The sequence below is a fragment of the Spodoptera frugiperda genome, chromosome 5 (genome assembly GCF_023101765.2).
Source record: "Spodoptera frugiperda isolate SF20-4 chromosome 5, AGI-APGP_CSIRO_Sfru_2.0, whole genome shotgun sequence".
Lineage (NCBI taxonomy): Eukaryota > Metazoa > Arthropoda > Insecta > Lepidoptera > Noctuidae > Spodoptera > Spodoptera frugiperda.
The window spans coordinates 11,839,434-11,839,986 of record NC_064216.1 but is presented as its reverse complement, the minus strand read 5'-3'; the positions used below and the strand labels follow the sequence as shown (position 1 = coordinate 11,839,986).

Sequence of the window (553 nt, the reverse complement as noted above, 5' to 3'; positions counted from 1 at the left end):
GAAAAAAGCCCAGTAATACTTGTCCCGACCCGGGAATCGAACCCGAGACCCCTTGTTTGGCAGTCACACTTGCGACCACTCGACCAACGAGGCAGTAAAAAACCTATTTACTCCCAGTACTGCTCACCCATTTGCCGTATAAACTGTAGCGCTGTTATGTCATCATAATATGACATAATTCAACGTCACAATCAATGACGTCACGGCTCTTAGAAACGTGAGTTCACGGGTGAAATCACGTGCAAAAACTAGTAGCACATGATTCAACATCAGGCATGATGACGTCATTTTTATTTTATTTTTTTATTGCAAAAATCATTCTTATGTCATTGACATAAGAGCGCGGTCAATGTATGATACTGTTATCAGACACTTGAATGTACTTGATGTGTAGTAAAATAAATTAATATTTTTATGAAAATAATGAATAAAAAAGTTACAAAAAGAAGTATTCGGGATACTTTCGATTTGTCAGGTGTGGGGTTCGAACCCACGCTCCCTCTCGGGAACCAGAGCTTAAATCTGGCGCCTTAGACCACTCGGCCAACCTGAC

The 553-nt window shown here is 40.7% G+C and overlaps 1 non-coding gene across 1 annotated transcript; it reads right to left on the bottom strand.

Annotated features, from left to right (window-relative positions):
- Window positions 1-469: 469 nt before the first annotated feature.
- Trnal-uaa (transfer RNA leucine (anticodon UAA)) lies at window positions 470-553 on the bottom strand. The gene has a single exon. It is a non-coding gene; the product is annotated as a tRNA-Leu (tRNA).